The sequence below is a fragment of the Heptranchias perlo genome, chromosome 2, assembly GCF_035084215.1.
Source record: "Heptranchias perlo isolate sHepPer1 chromosome 2, sHepPer1.hap1, whole genome shotgun sequence".
In the NCBI taxonomy this organism is placed as follows: domain Eukaryota; kingdom Metazoa; phylum Chordata; class Chondrichthyes; order Hexanchiformes; family Hexanchidae; genus Heptranchias; species Heptranchias perlo.
This window is the reverse complement of record NC_090326.1, coordinates 169,531,031-169,543,678: the sequence shown is the minus strand read 5'-3', so window position 1 is coordinate 169,543,678 and position 12,648 is coordinate 169,531,031. Positions and strand designations below refer to the sequence as shown.

At 48.8% G+C, this 12,648-nt stretch overlaps 2 protein-coding genes across 4 annotated transcripts in view; both read right to left on the bottom strand.

The window, feature by feature from the left end:
* Positions 1-12,648, bottom strand: part of ppp1r16a (protein phosphatase 1, regulatory subunit 16A) — a 187,082-nt gene that overhangs the window by 4,768 nt on the left and 169,666 nt on the right. The window lies entirely within an intron of this gene.
* LOC137300050 (fucolectin-1-like) overlaps positions 1-12,648 on the bottom strand; it is a 433,112-nt gene that overhangs the window by 296,829 nt on the left and 123,635 nt on the right. The gene's annotated exons all lie outside the window — the stretch shown is intronic.

Below are 12,648 nucleotides of genomic sequence, written 5' to 3'. Positions count from 1 at the left end.
GGGGATTGTAATCGAGCGACTGGGGATTGTAATCGAGCGACTGGGGATTGTAATCGAGCGACTGGGGATTGTAATCGAGCGACTGGGGATTGTAATCGAGCGACTGGGGATTGTAATCGAGCGACTGGGGATTGTAATCGAGCGACTGGGGATTATAGTCGAGTGACTGGGGGTGCAATGGAGTGACTGGTGGTGTAATCAAATGACATGGGATGTAATTGAGTGACTGGGGATTGTAATCGAGTGACTGGGGGTGCAATGGAGTGACTGGTGGTGTAATCAAATGACATGGGATGTAATCGAGTGACTGGGGATTATAATCGAGTGACTGGGGATTATAATCGAGTGACTGGGGATTATAATCGAGTGACTGGGGATTAGAATCGAGTGACTGGGGATTAGAATCGAGTGACTGGGGATTAGAATCGAGTGACTGGGGATTAGAATCGAGTGACTGGGGATTAGAATCGAGTGACTGGGGATTAGAATCGAGTGACTGGGGATTAGAATCGAGTGACTGGGGATTAGAATCGAGTGACTGGGGGTGTAATTGAGTGACTGGGGGTGTAATTGAGTGACTGGGGGTGTAATTGAGTGACTGGGGGTATAATTGAGTGACTGGGGGTGTAATTGAGTGACTGGGGGTGTAATTGAGTGACTGGGGGTGTAATTGAGTGACTGGGGGTGTAATTGAGTGACTGGGGGTGTAATTGAGTGACTGGGGATTAGAATCGAGTGACCGGGGGTGTAATTGAGTGACTGGGGGTGTAATTGAGTGACTGGGGGTGTAATTGAGTGACTGGGGGTGTAATTGAGTGACTGGGGGTGTAATTGAGTGACTGGGGATTGTAATCGAGCGACTGGGGATTGTAATCGAGCGACTGGGGATTATAGTCGAGTGACTGGGGGTGCAATGGAGTGACTGGTGGTGTAATCAAATGACATGGGATGTAATTGAGTGACTGGGGATTGTAATCGAGTGACTGGGGGTGCAATGGAGTGACTGGTGGTGTAATCAAATGACATGGGATGTAATCGAGTGACTGGGGATTATAATCGAGTGACTGGGGATTATAATCGAGTGACTGGGGATTATAATCGAGTGACTGGGGATTAGAATCGAGTGACTGGGGATTAGAATCGAGTGACTGGGGATTAGAATCGAGTGACTGGGGATTAGAATCGAGTGACTGGGGATTAGAATCGAGTGACTGGGGATTAGAATCGAGTGACTGGGGATTAGAATCGAGTGACTGGGGATTAGAATCGAGTGACTGGGGATTAGAATCGAGTGACTGGGGGTGTAATTGAGTGACTGGGGGTGTAATTGAGTGACTGGGGGTGTAATTGAGTGACTGGGGGTATAATTGAGTGACTGGGGGTGTAATTGAGTGACTGGGGGTGTAATTGAGTGACTGGGGGTGTAATTGAGTGACTGGGGGTGTAATTGAGTGACTGGGGGTGTAATTGAGTGACTGGGGATTAGAATCGAGTGACTGGGGATTAGAATCGAGTGACCGGGGGTGTAATTGAGTGACTGGGGGTGTAATTGAGTGACTGGGGGTGTAATTGAGTGACTGGGGGTGTAATTGAGTGACTGGGGGTGTAATTGAGTGACTGGGGGTGTAATTGAGTGACTGGGGGTGTAATTGAGTGACTGGGGGTGTAATTGAGTGATGGCAGGTGCAGGAGTTACAATCCAGGACAGTGAAAGCCTGGGCTTTGAGTCGACCAATGGTAGCTTGTCTCGAGGGGTATCCAGCTAACCGACCCTGGGTCATATTGACCTGTGCCCTGGCAGCACCCAAACCCCAACACCCAAACCCCAACACCCAAACCCCAACACCCAAACCCCAACACCCAAACCCCAACACCCAAACCCCAACACCCAAACCCCAACACCCAAACCCCAACACCCAAACCCTAACACCCAAACCCCAACACCCAAACCCCAACACCCAAACCCCAACACCCAAACCCCAACACCCTAACTGCAACACCCAAACCTCAACACCCAAACCCTAACACCCAAACCCTAACACCCAAACCCCAACACCCAAACCCCAACACCCAAACCCCAACACCCAAACCCCAACACCCAAACCCCAACACCCAAACCCCAACACCCAAACCCCAACACCCAAACCCCAACACCCTAACTGCAACACCCAAACCCCAACACCCAAACCCCAACACCCAAACCCCAACACCCAAACCCCAACACCCTAACTGCAACACCCAAACCTCAACACCCAAACCCTAACACCCAAACCCTAACACCCAAACCCTAACACCCAAACCCCAACACCCAAACCCCAACACCCTAACTGCAACACCCAAACCCCAACACCCAAACCCCAACACCCAAACCCCAACACCCAAACCCCAACACCCAAACCCTAACACCCAAACCCCAACACCCAAACCCCAACACCCAACACCCTAACCCCAACACCCTAACCCCAACACCCTAACCCCAACACCCTAACCCCAACACCCTAACCCCAACACCCTAACCCCCAAACCCTAACACCGAAACTCTAACACCCGAACCCAAACACCCGTACCCGAACCCGAACACCCGAACCCCCGAACCCGAACACCCAAACCTCAACCCCAACACCCAAACCCGAACACCCAAACCTAACACCCAAACCCTAACACCCAAACCCTAACACCCAAACCCTAACACCCAAACCCTAACACCCAAACCCTAACCCGAACACCCAAACCCTAACACCCAAACCTTAACACCCAAACCCTAACACCCAAACCCTAACACCCAAACCCTAACACCTTAACCCTAACACCTTAACCCTAACACCCAAACCCTAACACCCAAACCTTAACACCCAAACCCGAACACCCAAACCTTAACACCCAAACCCTAACACCTTAACCCTAACACCCAAACCCTAACACCCAAACCCTAACACCCAAACCCTAACACCCAAACCCAAACCCTAACACCCAAACCCTAACACCCTAACACCTTAACCCTAACACCCAAACCCTAACACCCAAACCCTAACACCCTAACACCTTAACCCTAAGACCCAAACCCTAACACCCAAACCTTAACACCCAAACCTTAACACCCAAACCCCCAACACCCTAACCCTAACACCCAAACCCTAACACCTTAACCCTAACACCCAAACCCTAACACCCAAACCCTAACACCCAAACCCTAACACCTTAACCCTAACACCCAAACCCTAACACCCAAACCCTAACACCCAAACCCTAACACCCAAACCCTAACACCCAAACCCTAACACCCAAACCCTAACACCCTAACACCTTAACCCTAACACCCAAACCCTAACACCTTAACCCTAACACCCAAACCCTAACACCCAAACCCTAACACCCAAACCCTAACACCCAAACCCTAACACCCAAACCCTAACACCTTAACACCTTAACCCTAACACCCTAACCCTAACACCCAAACCCAAACACCCAAACCCTAACACCCAAACCCTAACACCCAAACCCTAACACCCAAACCCTAACACCCTAACACCTTAACCCTAACACCCAAACCCTAACACCCAAACCCTAACACCCTAACACCTTAACCCTAACACCCAAACCCTAACACCCAAACCTTAACACCCAAACCCCAACACCCAAACCCTAACACCTTAACCCTAACACCCAAACCCTAACACCCAAACCCTAACACCTTAACCCTAACACCCAAACCCTAACACCCAAACCCTAACACCCAAACCCTAACACCCTAACACCTTAACCCTAACACCCAAACCCTAACACCTTAACCCTAACACCCAAACCCTAACACCCAAACCCTAACACCCAAACCCTAACACCTTAACACCTTAACCATAACACCCTAACCCTAACACCCAAACCCTAACACCTTAACACCTTAACCATAACACCCTAACCCTAACACCCAAACCCTAACACCCAAACCCTAACACCTTAACCCTAACACCCAAACCCTAACACCCAAACCCCAACAGCCTAACACCTTAACCCTAACACCCAAACCCTAACACCTTAACCCTAACACCCAAACCCTAACACCCTAACCCTAACACCTTAACACCTTAACCCTAACACCCAAACCCTAACACCCAAACCCTAACACCCAAACCCTAACACCCAAACCCTAAAACCCAAACCCTAACACCCAAACCCTAACACCCTAACCCTAACACCCTAACCCTAACACCCTAACCCTAACACCCTAACCCTAACACCCTAACCCTAACACACTAACCCTAACACCCAAACCCTAACACCCAAACCCTAACACCCAAACCCTAACACCCAAACCCTAACAACCCAAACCCTAACACCCAAACCCTAACACCCAAACCCTAAACCCAAACCCTAACACCCAAACCCTAACACCCAAACCCTAAAACCCTAACACCCAAACCCTAACACCCAAACCCTAACACCCAAACCCTAACACCCAAACCCTAACACCCAAACCCTAACACCCTAACCCTAACACCCTAACCCTAACACCCAAACCCAAACACCCAAACCCTAACACCCAAACCCTAACACCCAAACCCTAACACCCAAACCCAAACACCCTAACACCTTAACCCTAACACCCAAACCCTAACACCCAAACCCTAACACCCTAACACCTTAACCCTAACACCCAAACCCTAACACCCAAACCTTAACACCCAAACCCCAACACCCAAACCCTAACACCTTAACCCTAACACCCAAACCCTAACACCCAAACCCTAACACCTTAACCCTAACACCCAAACCCTAACACCCAAACCCTAACACCCAAACCCTAACACCCTAACACCTTAACCCTAACACCCAAACCCTAACACCTTAACCCTAACACCCAAACCCTAACACCCAAACCCTAACACCCAAACCCTAACACCTTAACACCTTAACCATAACACCCTAACCCTAACACCCAAACCCTAACACCTTAACACCTTAACCATAACACCCTAACCCTAACACCCAAACCCTAACACCCAAACCCTAACACCCAAACCCTAACACCTTAACCCTAACACCCAAACCCTAACACCCAAACCCCAACAGCCTAACACCTTAACCCTAACACCCAAACCCTAACACCTTAACCCTAACACCCAAACCCTAACACCCTAACCCTAACACCTTAACACCTTAACCCTAACACCCAAACCCTAACACCCAAACCCTAACACCCAAACCCTAACACCCAAACCCTAAAACCCAAACCCTAACACCCAAACCCTAACACCCTAACCCTAACACCCTAACCCTAACACCCTAACCCTAACACCCTAACCCTAACACCCTAACCCTAACACACTAACCCTAACACACTAACCCTAACACCCAAACCCTAACACCCAAACCCTAACACCCAAACCCTAACACCCAAACCCTAAAACCCAAACCCTAACACCCAAACCCTAACACCCAAACCCTAACACCCAAACCCTAACACCCAAACCCTAAAACCCTAACACCCAAACCCTAACACCCAAACCCTAACACCCAAACCCTAACACCCAAACCCTAACACCCAAACCCTAACACCCAAACCCTAACACCCTAACCCTAACACCCTAACCCTAACACCCAAACCCTAACACCCAAACCCTAACACCCAAACCCTAACACCCTAACACCCAAACCCTAACACCCAAACCCTAACACCCAAACCCTAAAACCCTAACACCCAAACCCTAACACCCAAACCCTAACACCCAAACCCTAAAACCCAAACCCTAAAACCCAAACCCTAACACCCAAACCCTAAAACCCAAACCCTAACACCCAAACCCTAAAACCCAAACCCTAACACCCAAACCCTAACACCCAAACCCTAACACCCTAACACCCAAACCCTAACACCCAAACCCTAAAACCCTAACACCCAAACCCTAACACCCAAACCCTAACACCCAAACCCTAACACCTTAACCCTAACACCTTAACCCTAACACCCAAACCCTAACACCCAAACCTTAACACCCAAACCCGAACACCCAAACCTTAACACCCAAACCCTAACACCTTAACCCTAACACCCAAACCCTAACACCCAAACCTTAACACCCAAACCCTAACACCCAAACCCTAACACCCAAACCCAAACCCTAACACCCAAACCCTAACACCCTAACACCTTAACCCTAACACCCAAACCCTAACACCCAAACCCTAACACCCTAACACCTTAACCCTAAGACCCAAACCCTAACACCCAAACCTTAACACCCAAACCTTAACACCCAAACCCCAACACCCTAACCCTAACACCCAAACCCTAACACCTTAACCCTAACACCCAAACCCTAACACCCAAACCCTAACACCCAAACCCTAACACCTTAACCCTAACACCCAAACCCTAACACCCAAACCCTAACACCCAAACACCTTAACCCTAAGACCCAAACCCTAACACCCAAACCTTAACACCCAAACCTTAACACCCAAACCCCAACACCCTAACCCTAACACCCAAACCCTAACACCTTAACCCTAACACCCAAACCCTAACACCCAAACCCTAACACCCAAACCCTAACACCCAAACCCTAACACCCAAACCCTAACACCCAAACCCTAACACCCAAACCCTAACACCCAAACCCTAACACCCAAACCCTAACACCCAAACCCTAACACCCAAACCCTAACACCCTAACACCTTAACCCTAACACCCAAACCCTAACACCTTAACCCTAACACCCAAACCCTAACACCCAAACCCTAACACCCAAACCCTAACACCCAAACCCTAACACCCAAACCCTAACACCCAAACCCTAAAACCCTAACACCCAAACCCTAACACCCAAACCCTAACACCCAAACCCTAACACCCAAACCCTAACACCCAAACCCTAACACCCTAACCCTAACACCCTAACCCTAACACCCAAACCCTAACACCCAAACCCTAACACCCAAACCCTAACACCCAAACCCTAACACCCAAACCCTAACACCCAAACCCTAAAACCCTAACACCCAAACCCTAACACCCAAACCCTAACACCCAAACCCTAAAACCCAAACCCTAAAACCCAAACCCTAACACCCAAACCCTAAAACCCAAACCCTAACACCCAAACCCTAAAACCCAAACCCTAACACCCAAACCCTAACACCCAAACCCTAACACCCTAACACCCAAACCCTAACACCCAAACCCTAAAACCCTAACACCCAAACCCTAACACCCAAACCCTAACACCCAAACCCTAACACCCAAACCCTAACACCCTAACACCTTAACCCTAACACCCAAACCCTAACACCTTAACCCTAACACCCAAACCCTAACACCCAAACCCTAACACCCAAACCCTAACACCCAAACCCTAACACCCAAACCCTAACACCCAAACCCTAAAACCCTAACACCCAAACCCTAACACCCAAACCCTAACACCCAAACCCTAACACCCAAACCCTAACACCCTAACCCTAACACCCTAACCCTAACACCCAAACCCTAACACCCAAACCCTAACACCCAAACCCTAACACCCTAACACCCAAACCCTAACACCCAAACCCTAACACCCAAACCCTAAAACCCTAACACCCAAACCCTAACACCCAAACCCTAACACCCAAACCCTAAAACCCAAACCCTAACACCCAAACCCTAAAACCCAAACCCTAACACCCAAACCCTAAAACCCAAACCCTAACACCCAAACCCTAACACCCAAACCCTAACACCCTAACACCCAAACCCTAACACCCAAACCCTAAAACCCTAACACCCAAACCCTAACACCCAAACCCTAACACCCAAACCCTAACACCTTAACCCTAACACCTTAACCCTAACACCCAAACCCTAACACCCAAACCTTAACACCCAAACCCGAACACCCAAACCTTAACACCCAAACCCTAACACCTTAACCCTAACACCCAAACCCTAACACCCAAACCTTAACACCCAAACCCTAACACCCAAACCCTAACACCCAAACCCAAACCCTAACACCCAAACCCTAACACCCTAACACCTTAACCCTAACACCCAAACCCTAACACCCAAACCCTAACACCCTAACACCTTAACCCTAAGACCCAAACCCTAACACCCAAACCTTAACACCCAAACCTTAACACCCAAACCCCAACACCCTAACCCTAACACCCAAACCCTAACACCTTAACCCTAACACCCAAACCCTAACACCCAAACCCTAACACCCTAACCCTAACACCTTAACCCTAACACCCAAACCCTAACACCCAAACCCTAACACCCAAACACCTTAACCCTAAGACCCAAACCCTAACACCCAAACCTTAACACCCAAACCTTAACACCCAAACCCCAACACCCTAACCCTAACACCCAAACCCTAACACCTTAACCCTAACACCCAAACCCTAACACCCAAACCCTAACACCCAAACCCTAACACCTTAACCCTAACACCCAAACCCTAACACCCAAACCCTAACACCCAAACCCTAACACCCAAACCCTAACACCCAAATCCTAACACCCAAACCCTAACACCCAAACCCTAACACCCAAACCCTAACACCCTAACACCTTAACCCTAACACCCAAACCCTAACACCTTAACCCTAACACCCAAACCCTAACACCCAAACCCTAACACCCAAACCCTAACACCCAAACCCTAACACCCAAACCCTAACACCTTAACACCTTAACCCTAACACCCTAACCCTAACACCCAAACCCAAACACCCAAACCCTAACACCCAAACCCTAACACCCAAACCCTAACACCCAAACCCTAACACCCTAACACCTTAACCCTAACACCCAAACCCTAACACCCAAACCCTAACACCCTAACACCTTAACCCTAACACCCAAACCCTAACACCCAAACCTTAACACCCAAACCCCAACACCCAAACCCTAACACCTTAACCCTAACACCCAAACCCTAACACCCAAACCCTAACACCTTAACCCTAACACCCAAACCCTAACACCCAAACCCTAACACCCAAACCCTAACACCCTAACACCTTAACCCTAACACCCAAACCCTAACACCCAAACCCTAACACCCTAACACCTTAACCCTAACACCCAAACCCTAACACCCAAACCTTAACACCCAAACCCCAACACCCAAACCCTAACACCTTAACCCTAACACCCAAACCCTAACACCCAAACCCTAACACCTTAACCCTAACACCCAAACCCTAACACCCAAACCCTAACACCCAAACCCTAACACCCTAACACCTTAACCCTAACACCCAAACCCTAACACCTTAACCCTAACACCCAAACCCTAACACCCAAACCCTAACACCCAAACCCTAACACCCAAACCCTAACACCTTAACACCTTAACCATAACACCCTAACCCTAACACCCAAACCCTAACACCTTAACACCTTAACCATAACACCCTAACCCTAACACCCAAACCCTAACACCCAAACCCTAACACCTTAACCCTAACACCCAAACCCTAACACCCAAACCCTAACACCCAAACCCTAACACCCAAACCCTAACACCCAAACCCCAACACCCTAACACCTTAACCCTAACACCCAAACCCTAACACCTTAACCCTAACACCCAAACCCTAACACCCAAACCCTAACACCCAAACCCTAACACCCAAACCCTAACACCCAAACCCTAAAACCCAAACCCTAACACCCAAACCCTAACACCCTAACCCTAACACCCTAACCCTAACACCCTAACCCTAACACCCTAACCCTAACACACTAACCCTAACACCCAAACCCTAACACCCAAACCCTAACACCCAAACCCTAACACCCAAACCCTAAAACCCAAACCCTAACACCCAAACCCTAACACCCAAACCCTAACACCCAAACCCTAACACCCAAACCCTAACACCCAAACCCTAAAACCCTAACACCCAAACCCTAACACCCAAACCCTAACACCCAAACCCTAACACCCAAACCCTAACACCCAAACCCTAACACCCTAACCCTAACACCCAAACCCTAACACCCAAACCCTAACACCCAAACCCTAACACCCAAACCCTAACACCCTAACACCCAAACCCTAACACCCAAACCCTAACACCCAAACCCTAAAACCCTAACACCCAAACCCTAACACCCAAACCCTAACACCCAAACCCTAAAACCCAAACCCTAACACCCAAACCCTAAAACCCAAACCCTAACACCCAAACCCTAAAACCCAAACCCTAACACCCAAACCCTAACACCCAAACCCTAACACCCTAACACCCAAACCCTAACACCCAAACCCTAAAACCCTAACACCCAAACCCTAACACCCAAACCCTAACACCCAAACCCTAAAACCCAAACCCTAACACCCAAACCCTAAAACCCAAACCCTAAAACCCAAACCCTAACACCCAAACCCTAACACCCAAACCCTAAAACCCAAACCCTAACACCCAAACCCTAACACCCAAACCCTAAAACCCAAACCCTAACACCCAAACCCTAAAACCCAAACCCTAACACCCAAACCCTAACACCCAAACCCTAACACCCAAACCCTAACACCCAAACCCCCAAACCCTAACACCCAAACCCTAACACCCAAACCCTAACACCCAAACCCTAACACCCAAACCCTAACACCCTAACCCTAACACCCAAACCCTAACACCCAAACCCTAACACCCAAACCCTAACACCCTAACACCCAAACCCTAACACCCAAACCCTAACACCCAAACCCTAAAACCCTAACACCCAAACCCTAACACCCAAACCCTAACACCCAAACCCTAAAACCCAAACCCTAACACCCAAACCCTAAAACCCAAACCCTAACACCCAAACCCTAAAACCCAAACCCTAACACCCAAACCCTAACACCCAAACCCTAACACCCTAACACCCAAACCCTAACACCCAAACCCTAACACCCAAACCCTAAAACCCTAACACCCAAACCCTAACACCCAAACCCTAACACCCAAACCCTAAAACCCAAACCCTAACACCCAAACCCTAAAACCCAAACCCTAACACCCAAACCCTAACACCCAAACCCTAACACCCAAACCCTAAAACCCAAACCCTAACACCCAAACCCTAACACCCAAACCCTAAAACCCAAACCCTAACACCCAAACCCTAAAACCCAAACCCTAACACCCAAACCCTAACACCCAAACCCTAAAACCCTAACACCCAAACCCTAACACCCAAACCCTAACACCCTAACACCCAAACCCTAAAACCCAAACCCTAAAACCCAAACCCTAACACCCAAACCCTAAAACCCTAACACCCAAACCCTAACACCCAAACCCTAACACCCAAACCCTAACACCCAAACCCTAAAACCCTAACACCCAAACCCTAACACCCAAACCCTAAAACCCAAACCCTAAAACCCTAACACCCAAACCCTAACACCCAAACCCTAAAACCCTAACACCCAAACCCTAACACCCAAACCCTAACACCCAAACCCTAACACCCAAACCCTAACACCCAAACCCTAAAACCCAAACCCTAACACCCAAACCCTAAAACCCAAACCCTAACACCCAAACCCTAAAACCCAAACCCTAACACCCAAACCCTAACACCCAAACCCTAACACCCTAACACCCAAACCCTAACACCCAAACCCTAACACCCAAACCCTAAAACCCTAACACCCAAACCCTAACACCCAAACCCTAACACCCAAACCCTAAAACCCAAACCCTAACACCCAAACCCTAAAACCCAAACCCTAACACCCAAACCCTAACACCCAAACCCTAACACCCAAACCCTAAAACCCAAACCCTAACACCCAAACCCTAACACCCAAACCCTAAAACCCAAACCCTAACACCCAAACCCTAAAACCCAAACCCTAACACCCAAACCCTAACACCCAAACCCTAAAACCCTAACACCCAAACCCTAACACCCAAACCCTAACACCCAAACCCTAACACCCTAACACCCAAACCCTAAAACCCAAACCCTAAAACCCAAACCCTAACACCCAAACCCTAAAACCCTAACACCCAAACCCTAACACCCAAACCCTAACACCCAAACCCTAACACCCAAACCCTAAAACCCTAACACCCAAACCCTAACACCCAAACCCTAAAACCCAAACCCTAAAACCCTAACACCCAAACCCTAAAACCCTAACACCCAAACCCTAACACCCAAACCCTAACACCCAAACCCTAACACCCAAACCCTAACACCCAAACCCTAACACCCGAGCCCTAACACCCGAGCCCTAACACCCGAGCCCTAACACCCGAGCCCTAACACCCGAGCCCTAACACCCGAGCCCTAACACCCTAACCCTAACCCTAATGCAGTACCCAAATCCCACCGTTATATTACTTCTTGGCTGGTTTGATCCTGTTTGAATAGGATAGAGGCTATTTGTAGCACGATTGCCTCATTGATGGATTAATCCTGAATCAGAAACCCGACATCTGTTCACATCTTGAGATATGAGGTCACTTGAGATACGTGCTTCATGCCAAGCATTTAAATGGCTCACGATCTCCTAAACACCAAACACACAGACCGATGTGGTCTCCCCGCTCCCTGCACTGCCATCAAATCACCTGCTGTAACTTCCTGCTGGAGAGGGAGGGAAAAGCCAATAGAATTCGACCTACAATCAACATTCACGATGTCACCAGAC